A 10,980-nucleotide genomic window follows, 5' to 3' on the forward strand; every position below is an offset into this window, starting at 1 on the left:
ATGCTTTCCTCAGTAATCCTCCTGAATCCTCCAAGCCACTTCCACAAACCGGTACACCCAAGTCTCACTGAACCTCACTACTAACCCGCTGAAACATATCCCAGGCTTTCCTAGGTTTCCGAACTCACCCAGTCCTCAGCTGCTGAAAGATTCCCAGTAATGTCAACTAGCTACCTCATGAATATAGCTAGCTCACATTACTAAGAGTCCCACAAAGCACAAAGCAAGCAGAATTCAGACAATGGAGAACCTAACCATTCGATCCTCTAGTCAGGGATCTGTACATGCAATTCAAAGGCTCATACAATCAGGCATAACCTAAACAGGCTATCCTATTACTGATTGATCAGTACTGGCATGCAAGTCTACAAGCACATACAATAGGCGTATAAGGCATCCTCCTAGATCCTCAGCCCTAATCTAGCATGCAGTTCTCATAATCGTGTCATATCATAACATGTATGGGTATCTTGGGGAAAACTTACTTGAGCTCGGCTGATTGCACGCATCACACACCTTGTTCTTTTCAAAGTTCTTTTATCCTTCCAAATTCTTTTCAAACTCTTTTTATAAAATGATTTTTCTTTTGACAATTTTCATACCAAGTCCTTAGTTTGAGTTCAGATACACCCGAGAGTGTGCCCGAATCCCTCAAACCAAGGCTCTGATACCAACTTGTAACATCCCAAAATTCAAGGCCAAAAATTTCATTTTTAATTAGGTTATTACATAAAACCAAAGTGTGAATAATCAAAATATAATATTATGAAACCATATCAGAGTATAATCCCAAGGATCTCGTGTGCGCAAAACATAGTGTGATGCGCTGCGACCAAGCCGGCTCCTTTCCTTTGAAACAAAGTACCTGAAACCAAAACTGTAAACCGTAAGCACGAAGCTTAGTGAGTTCCCCCATCATACCACATACCACATAACACCATCGGTATCTCTCAACCGGTAATTGCCATCGGTATCTTTCAACCGGTAACCGAGGACTATTTCACCCCTACCACTATTACATAATAATATGTCATAAACATACTGATCACGTACTAACATCATAAACATGCTGATCACATACTAACATATCATAAACATGTTGATCACATACTAACATATCATAAACATGTTGATCACATACCAACAGACAGATAAGCATTGCATGGGTTCTGTATACCCCTTCGGTATCTTTCAACCGGTAACTGCCATCGACATCTTTCAACCGGTATCTGCCATCAGTATCTTTCAACCGGTATCCGCCATCGGTATCTTTCAACCGGTATCCGCCATCGGTATCTTTCAACCGGTAACCGGGGACTATTTCACCCCCTACCACTATCATATAATAACATGATATAATCATACAGTCAGGCATATATGGGGTACTGACCTACCCTTCGATCCTAACGACCGAGACAGGGAAGAACTATTCCCGGCTACTACCACTGACACACATAGCATATCACATAGGCATATCACATAAGCATATCTCATAAGCATATCACATAAGCATACCAAGATAATTATCACAAAGACAATTATCTCCCAACTACCCCTATTGGTGGGCCGGCATTGTGGCCTTAGACCCATCCCTACTGGAAGGTAACTCACATCGCACTGCTGAAGTCCCGAAGAATCAATCCCTCGCTGCTCAAGTCCTGCAGACTCAACCCCAGCTGCTGGATGACAGATTCCCGGTATGTCAATATCAAAACATCACCCAATTAATAATTGGGTTCCACTACATATTTATAAGTACATACTTTGGGTAATTACTACATTACCCCCTGGCTTGGCTTTATTCAAGCCCAAGGCCCAATCCATAGGTCCAAAGTCAAACTAGAAATCAATGCCCATCATATGGCCCAATTTTCCAAATTGGGCCCAAACCCCTTACATGGGCCTTACCCTAGGCCCATTAAATCATTCTAGACCATTTGCTTGATCTTGGATGGCCCATTTAACAACCCAATCATTAAGGCCCAATTGAAAGGCCCCATAATACACCCAAGTGAGATTAGGGTTTTCACATAAAATGATGATTAGGGTTAAGTCTTCTCACTTAACCCATCAAGGACTTAATCTATTAAGGACTTAATCCATTAAGTCCAATATTACTTAGATAAATTTCTTGACAACGATTATTATTTAATATCTCCAGTTATTAAATAATTCCTGTGTGTCCCGATTAATTCCCCAAATTAGGGTTCTATTGGCATTGTGGTTCTTCCGTCCTAAGTGCTAGCCCAATTATCAATTTGTTGGGCTTTTAGGTCAATTAGGGCTTTATTGGGCCCATTAGGCCCACAAGAATATCATTAAGCCCATTAGGGTTTTATTGGGTCAATTAGAGTCCATTAGACCTATTAGGGTTTTCACTAAGCCCATTAGGCTTCATTGGGCCCATTAGGGTTTCAAGCACCCTAAACGAATCAATCTCACAAGGCAAGCACACCGCCACCCGACACGGCGGCCGGTGGCGGCAGCCACCACCCTACGGTGGTGGTTTGGGTTTCTTTTCATTATACTTTAGCTAATTACAGTTTACAATGCCTTAACCAATAATAAACACACACACTAACTACATCAACACACACACATGGCAGCTTATGGTGGCAGCGGCTTTTCTGGCCAACAAGCTGCACACAACACATGCTATAGAAAGAACAAATACCCACACTCTTTTCTTGCTTGCAAACGGGTCCAGCCACCCTCCTGGCGGCGGTTGACGACGGTAGAAGTACAAAACAACGGCAACAGCGGTGGCTAATCGGAAAGAAGAGGAAAAAGGACGGTGGATTAGTAGCAATGAACTAGGAAGGGAAAGGCTTTGCGACGACAGCAGCCACGCTCCGACTCCACCGGCTTCTCCCCACGACTACGACAATCCCTTCCCGATAGCCTTGTTCTTCGCCGGCAACGAATGAAACAGTGGCGGCTAGGGTTTGGCAGCACCCTCCCAAATCTCAACGGTTCCTCCTGACACCCTCGCCTAACACGTTGTCGGGTGTAATGCACTTCGTTTCTGATAGCAGCGGAGGCGGCATGGTAATGTCCGGTGACTCAAGGCCGCGATGCAACAACGAGACCCAAAAGCACCACCTTCCAGCGGTTTACCCATGATCACGTCATCGGTCTCGGTGGGTTTTTCCTGGCTTCACGCAACCTCCAACGACAGGGTGATGGTGGCGCTTCGATGGCGAGACCATCGGTGGCATGGTGGCGACGGTTGAAGGTTGAGGGAAAAAGGGGGTGGCGGCTGAATAGTTACGACTAGGGTTAGGTTTGGAGAGAGGGTAATGAGTTTATATACTCTGATCTCGTAAGCATATTGCCATATTGACAGTTTCGGCCCCTCCTCCATAAAATCCTTTCATAAAAAGTCTATAAAATACCATTTAAAATACCATAATTTAACTTTTTAACCCCCAATTCTCAGTTATGACATTCTCAACCCTTCGAGACCATCCTTTGCTATATAATTATTTATTTTAGGGCTTCTATTCGTTCATTAATTTGTTTATTTATTTAATAAATAAACAGGGTGTTACAAATACACTTGAGATGGCTTAGGGTTTGAGATTTACACTAAAAAAGCAATGGAGGCTGAGAGGGTAAGGGACTTGAGAGATTTAAGGTCTTTAAATAGGGTGTAAACCCTAAAAATTAGGGTTTTCCCCTAGCTTCATTACGCCCAGTGTACGCCCAACGTACATTGAGGATCCCCCGATGGCGCGCATGCAGCGAGTACGTCGTGTGTACATAATACGCCCAGCGTACTACACAAACCTTCCACCACCTTTATATTGAATTTAAGCAGATTAAATTATTAAGTTCATACCTGGCTACTCGAATGCTACATCATGTTTCATGCATCATGAAAAAAAACATAGTCCAACTAGTTAATTGAGAAACATTTCATTTGTTCAGGTAGTTTGCATCAGTGAACAATATTGAAAACTGAATTACGATGGATAGTTTGATCTGTGATAGTCGTGCCTTCTACAAAGTCTTCTACAATCATCAGATTGGCACCTATGTATTGAGTAGAGCTCTGATGTGAAAAATATGTAAAAATGAATTAAAATATATGAAGTCATAAAAACAGATTGTGAACAAACATATAAAACAAAGAAAAAAAGTTATGTTGTAAAATCAGGTTTTGAGAAAAAATGAAAAACTAATGTTATAAAAATGAATTGTTATATATATATATATATATATATATATATATATATATATATATATATATATATATATATATATATATATATATATATATATAACGAATGAAAATGACCTTAAATAAACAAAAAACATAAAAAATAAACATATATAATAGCAAATATATCTCTCCTAAATATAATAGTGAATCGGGTAGGTGTTATATATTTTCTTAAACTTGTTTTCAATACATGATGTAACCTTTTAATTTTTACATAAATATATGATTAATTTCCCTTTATTCTATTTTCATCATCTTTCTCTGTTTAATTACGTTTTAATTAAATTGTAACCATGCAAATGTTATATCTACAAAACATAAGAAATAACACGAACATGCAATATAACTATATAAGAAAGTTTGGCAAACGAGCGTAGGATTGGTTTCTATACACTTAGACACGCACGCTTTACATTAAGAAAATATTCAAAACACATGACGATGTGAAATTTTCTAAAAGAATATATTGTAAAGAAGAAGTTTAAATGGTATATATATGTTAATGTACAAACGTGAATTAAAGAGATTTAGATTATGAACCTCATCACCTAAATTAAAGAGATTTAGACTAAGAACCTCATCACCTAGAAACCTTCAGAAAGAAATATAAAAAATACGATGTTAACATAGTCTCACTTCATTTAAATATCAGCAAAATGTGAAAGAACAGAACACATGAAAATCTTAAAAAGGAATAAAATATGCAGATAAAAGAGAACCTAAAATTCTCTTTTCTTTTCATATAACCGCGAAACTAAAAGATGCATACATGGGACCTCAGTTTTATGCAAGAAAATACATCATCTCGAATATATGAAGTCGGTCTCTCTTTACTTATACAACTGTAAAATGAAAATAAAAACTCAGAAAGAACGCATAACGATGAAAAATAAACCAAAAATGTAGAAGAAGTTGACATTATTTAGAAAACACACATAAACAATTAGGAATTTTGGAGTGGAATAATAATAATGCAAAGGAAAAGGAAGGTTCTTTTGGGGATGATGAGCATATAAGAAAGGCAAGTTAGCCTTTGATCATCGCTTCTTTACCAAGGGTATATGATTCCCACGTCTTCCCTTTTCAGCTGCTTCTCTCTCGACCATTACATTCTTATTTGGCCTTTTCTTCTATGACTCAACTACACTTTTTATAGTTTTTACTTGTTGGGGGTAACAATGTAATTTAACTTTTTTAATTTTAGAAGAAATTAAAACCGCGCAAGGAAAAAAGCTGTGAAGTAAGTAACAATATAATATGTTCGTAATTGTTTTTGGGTATAATCACCGCGGATGTAGGAATATCTAGCAATAGTGATACAAAAAAAAACTCGATCAAATATAATAACATAAACCTAGAAAACGAGTTCGTGTCAGGTCGGGTCAAAATGGGACAAACCCATAAAATCCGTCAAACTCAGACGAACTCAAACCAAAAAAACTTTTACTAAAAAAAATTAGTTTGAACAACATTAAAGAAATCCAAACTTTAAACAAGTATTTGAGGTTTGATGAAGTTTATAATTGAACTTGCAAAAAAAACCAGTAAACAAGATGTCTTTTGCCCTTAGTCTACATTATCCTTTTTATAAAACGGATTTGACTCTCATCTTCCTTTCCACCAGCGATGTAGGATACGATGAGAGTTCATAAATTATGCCTTTCAATATTTCAACAAGTAAAAAAAATGAGTTTTTCATTTTTATTAGTATTTTTTTTTTACTAAAACCGGTGTTACCAGATTTAAACCCGGAACTTAACATAATATATCATTTATAGTTATCATTTCAAATAAAAGTTATGCGTAAAAAATAATATTTTAGTATATTTTATTAGGTACTTGTTTTAGTGGTTGACATTATCATATCAATAGTGAAAATAAGGTTCTCATTTCTATTAGTATTTTTACCAAAACCGATGCTACCAGGTTTAAACCCGAAACTTAACGTAATATATCATCCATAATTAGTATTGCAAATAAAATTTATTTGTAAAAAAATAACATATTAATATGTTTTATTAGGTACATGGTGGTGGACATTATCATGTTGACAATAGAAATTTTTTAACCTTCAGTTACGAAATCGAGTAGTGGCCCCAGGACTCATATAATCACAAAAATAACAATGTTTTATTAACGATATTTGTATTTGACCCACATTTTTAGGCTTTGGTCGAAATGGCTACCCAGGTTATTCTAGATTTCAGATATATATATATATATATATATATATATATATATATATATATATATATATATATATAAAGTAAAGTCACTTTTTATTTGCATCTCACATTTTCAAAAATTCTCTCTCGACCTTGATGTCGAAAATATGTAAATGCTAGTGATTTTATTATTGTTATAGCATGGTATACTAAAACATTGTAATTTTCATGTACAAGCGATATCTTGTAAATTTACAATATCATTCTTCATATAATCATATACTTCAAAGATAGAATTATTGATGTGGTATACATTCCAAGGTCCATACTTGAGCATCCTCTTTCAAAACACCATCTATGTATAAAGTGAGACAATCTGGAACTTCTATCTTGTACATCTAGTCAATTCAATCAATGTTAAGCTCGTTCTATTAGCTTCTCGTACTGTTTAAGGGTTCATTTAAGCGTTCTAAGCTTGCGTACAACCGAGGTTGAGGTTAGGAATGAGTCAGCAAGTCGTATAGTAATAAAACCGGGTCATACACTCCTTTAAGAGGAGTGTACAGCCGTACACATGAGTGTGCGGCCGTACACCCCCCTCATGGCAGCACACCCACTCTTATATAAAGGGTAGACCCCTTTCGATTCATTCCTTTCACTCCTTGGCCGCACACTACACCATTCTCTCAAGTTTCTTCAACCGTCAACCCTCCAAAGCATCAAGAACGTGAGTAATTCATCCTCTAACTTGTTAACCTTGAAAGACCACTCTATCTAAGCTTTGAGTCTGCAATAATCGTCATGTCCTTCATGTCTTGAAGGGAGTGCAACCGAACACTCCTAAAAGACCCTCCAAAGTGAGAGTTTGACCCCTATCTTCGAGATGGATATGACCCTAGCCTTGTTGCACCTTAAAGTCGACATTTTGGGCATATGCATGAAGGGTGTACGACCGCCCACCCCTGTGTACGGCCGCACACACACCTTAGGGCCGCAAACCCACTTCTATGACCCTTATTGACCTCAAACTTGCACTACAACCAAGCATGGACCTAGAACACTTCATGGATGCCAGTAAGAACCTTGAAAACACCTCAAAGACAGCTTCCATCATGAGTGTATGACCGCACACCTCATGGTCCGCACACCCATGGCCGCACACACCTATAAGGTGGCCATACACCCCCTCACTCAATACCATAAGGTTCCAACACTTAGTGCAAGTGGTGCCAAGTCCCTAGAGTGGTTTCGTATCATGTCTAGTAGCGAAATGCCCTAATTTGGCTCCTATATGTATTATTACATGTTGAATAGGGTCCAATCGTGTTCAAGGCTTCACTTGAACATTCAGCATCCTGTATCGATCCTTCATTCAAACCACTCACTCGAGGTGAGTTCATACCCCTACGCTTTTTACGATTTTTAATGTTTTTAGGGGGGGGGGGGGATACAAGCCAAATACAAAGTATTTTATTAAGTTTTAAACTTATTAATATAGTTCAATGATTTCCATGTATAATAAAATATTCAGATATTTTATCCCTTTTTGTACTATGTTGAGCATAAGGGACGCTCTTATTTTGGAAATCTAAATTCATAGTTTTCAGAATGGTTTTATAAAGCATTTCTGTATCATTTCAAGTAAACTATAATGGGTATAGTTTGGGATAATTCAAGATACAGCTTTTACCAATTCAGATTTCATGCATGAGTGAATATATATAAACTATGGCAGATTTAGTTTATGGTATATATTTTCTCAGGAGTATAATATATAATTATTACTTTATACTGTTTTCAACATGTAAACTAGATTATACAGAATTGTGAGGCTCTACTTTGAAACTGTACCCTTAGGTGTACAGGGCTAAATCCTATCCTAGTATAACCAGAGTCTCCTGGAGGGAGAGCGTGAGATTTGTGAATAGATCTATTCGGGACTGACAATCCCACACCTGAACTGCTAGCTACAGTTAGGTAGGCATGCCTGAGGTGAAAAATGCCATTTAACCAACGTCTGAAGAACATTGAAAAGGTCTCTAGGTCATATCAAGTATGGTTATACGACTCACAAATAAGTATAAACTAATCTTTGTTTACATGATTTCATTCCTCATTGGTTTTAATTTAATTAATAAAACTACTTTCATATATATACTGATAGTAATCAGGGTTTTCAAAAGTTCAATGTGATAACGATTTAAGTATGGTAAATAATTGTACCTCTCACTCTAGAACGGATAGTCCAATAACCTGTTTTTAGGGAAAATATAGGATTTTCCCAGGATAACACCGGCATTTCTAAAAACTGATGGTTTATCAATCACTAACGGATATTCATATTCATTCCATGACTCCTTGGCTTATGCGTAACTATTATGAACCTGGAAGTCATGAAAGGAATGAGTTTTAATCATGCTTTTCATAAGAAAATAAAGGATTTTCTTGAGGAACACTTTTCAAAAGTATCAAAGAACATTTTTCTCTAAAACTAAATGATTATCAACTTACCAGCTTTATGCTGATACTTTTTCAAAACTGCTTGTATTCTCAGGGAATTAGTAGACAGGTACTTCCAGGAGTTTGGAGAAGTCGGAGCGTTAGTGTCAGGTCTTTCTATTTTACTTTTGATATAAACAAAACTATGTATTAAGTCAATGTAAACTTTTTTCATATATGTATTCAATGTTTCGTTGTGTTTACTATGATTGCTATGATACAATTGTTGAGATACTACACGTGGCGTCCTCCACCCCAGAACATTTCCGCCGTTCCAGTTTTGGGGTGTGACATAAATGGTGCTGTCTATTAATATCAATGGCCGTAAGTAGTTTAAACGTTCAAAATCACAAATTATTATACCATTCATCACAACAACTAATCAAACTGAAACAACAAAGTAATGTTGTATTAAGAATAAACTATAGTACTATACCACGACAACTGAGGGTAAAACATAAGAACTCAAATTGAACATAGTCGTCTTTCTTGACGTCTTTCTTGATATGGATAATTTTTGTGGGATTCACTTTTTCTAGATTGTAACTCCAGACAAAGAGGTTAGAAAAGTTTCTTCATGGATAACGATGGATGGGCTCATTTCTAATAACAATGGATTTTTACAAGACATAAATTGTATCAGAAGTGCTTGGGATAGGTTAAAAGTATATACACTCCAAATGTCAGTCCACAACATGTATCTGAAATCGAACCATGTCAAATAAAATAAGTCGGAAATGTACTTTCTAAAAAACTAGTTTGAAATGTCAAAATTCAGAAGAATTTAGGTCCTATATCTTGACACTCTGATATGCATTTTCTCTAGTCCCAATCGGTTCATTTCGGAAACTACCCAAAAGTTATGTCATTTTCCTATATTCCACAAAAGTATTTAATAATTTTTGTGAATAACCCTTGTTTTTGGAACTTCTTTAACTTTTTCAATGGGTATAACGAAGCCACTTATGTCATAATGCCCCTTGTTCTAGCTGTATATATAGCAAAAACTTTATATATATACATAATTCAAATAAGTCTATATATACACACATAGTGGCCTTTGTTTTATGAGTTCTATTTCTAACCATTAATGTATTCCCCTCCTTTTCACACACACGCGCACCAAACGTGAACCGGTGAACGATGAATCCATCTATCCAAGCTGTAGCTTTGTTCATGATTAGTCTCACAACACTAGCATCTATGATCAATGGCGACAATCTTCAAGAAACAAATTCGGTGCCTGAGTTGCCCGATGCATCAATTAAATGTGGTTCATGCCCCTGCGTAGACCCTTGTCGCAGCCAGCCAACGTTTCCACCACCTCCGCTGCCATCACCATCGCCACCACCACCTCCACCACCACTTCCGTCACCACCACCTCCTTCTCCGCCACCACCCGCTACTCAGTATTGTCCTCCAGCTGTTGTGGCAAAACCACCACCTCCACCGAGGTTCATTTACGTGACTAGCCCACCTTCGTCAGTCAATCATCCCTTCACCTTGAATGTGTACTCCGGTGGCTGTAGCCGTCGCGTTGGTGGAGTTACTGGTTGGATTTTTGTGGTTGGTTGTGTGGTTTTAGAATGGTTGTTGATTTGAGTTTGAGGTATTACTACTAGCTAGTTTTTTTTTTCTAATTTTTTATTTACTTGTTTCTTATGTGATAAATTATCTTATCATTTATTGTAACCATATATAAATTTATTATTTATTATTATTAAATAAAGAAATCATTTATTTTCAATCCGTTAATAATATCGTATGTCACGTATAAAATTTTCAAGGGACATTGCATAAGCTCGGTTTCTAAGTGTTTAATTATTGACCTTAATGTTAAATCCGATTAGGTCAAAAGTAGTAACCACAATATGTGTGGGGCATTTGATTCGTGGTATTTTGTGGGATTTCGGAAATAATTGAAATTTAATTTTTGTGTTTGGTTGTAAAGCGACGAAATATTAAAATACCCTCTTTGATGGATTCCAAAAGTACTTCCTAACATCATGGAATCAATTCCTATCCCTTTATCACTTGTTAAATTTACAAAAATACCTATCAACCATAATAAAATTACAAAAACAACCGTTA

The sequence above is a fragment of the Lactuca virosa genome, chromosome 3 (genome assembly GCF_052849685.1).
Source record: "Lactuca virosa cultivar CGN04683 chromosome 3, Lactuca_virosa_CGN04683_v6, whole genome shotgun sequence".
NCBI lineage: Eukaryota > Viridiplantae > Streptophyta > Magnoliopsida > Asterales > Asteraceae > Lactuca > Lactuca virosa.